We start from the raw sequence: 1,063 nt of genomic DNA, 5'->3' as shown, positions 1-1,063 counted from the left end.
AACACCACTTCCTTCCCCCACCCCCCACCCCCGACCTCCTCCTCTCCCACATCCCCCCTGGAACCACAGGTCCCACACTGTTTTCTCCTTGCCATGCAGATCTTTTCGCTTTCTATCAAGAACTTTCAAAACTGTTTCATATTTTTAAAATTGTATACTATTTTTTAGTCTTGTAATCATTGTAGTAAAAGTCTTGAGAGGTCAAGGGACAAATAATTTTATCCAGTGAAGAGTCTTACTTTGTTTTCTTCTTATCCATCCAAGGATGGGGGTACTTTCCAAAGGAAGTGTAACTCTTTCTTATGTACCATACAGTATGCATTGAAGAGAAAGAAAGATTTCATCCATTTCCACTTACAATAACTGTACTCACTATTGATAAGTCTACCATTTACTTTGGTGAATTAATTTTTTCTCTTGGAGGCTTTCATACGAGAACACTATAAGAAAATGGAATCAGAGAGAAAAGCCTTGAATTTTTCAGTAAGTTTAGAATATTGTTAAAGGGATACAACATAATAATGCAACTAAGTACTCTTTGAGCCCTTAAAATTGACACATATGAAATAAACATTCGATACACTTTAATTCTAATAAAACTCTTAAGGAAGTTCTTTTTTTGTTAAACCCATTTGAAAGATAAGGGAACAGATGCGGAGTTTAACAACTTTGTCAACATTTATGTAGATAATCAAAGGGATGTGACCTTAAAGACACGATATTGCTTCTGCAAATATACATGGAGGCAAAATTATAGATGACCTAGAGCAGTTAAGATGCATAAAACTATTTCCACCAAAAAAACCTTGGGTATATAAAGATGGGAACTATTTTACTTATATGGTTGGTTTATTCTCTTAAAAAGATTGAGGATGAACTTCACTTAAAAAGAAGAAAGGGTTATAGAAAAGAAAGGGTGAACCGAAGAATCTTTCGATAACATAATCTGTTATCAACTACATATGTAAGCAAACCAACCCGTACTGATATTGGTATAGACAAAAATAAATACATAAGTCAGTAAAATAAACGTACTGCCATCGAGTTGATTCTGACCATAGCA

This window comes from Echinops telfairi, unplaced genomic scaffold (genome assembly GCF_000313985.2).
Source record: "Echinops telfairi isolate 266 unplaced genomic scaffold, ASM31398v2 ScPeMD7_3;HRSCAF=10, whole genome shotgun sequence".
NCBI classification, from domain to species: domain Eukaryota; kingdom Metazoa; phylum Chordata; class Mammalia; order Afrosoricida; family Tenrecidae; genus Echinops; species Echinops telfairi.
This window is presented reverse-complemented; position numbering follows the sequence as displayed.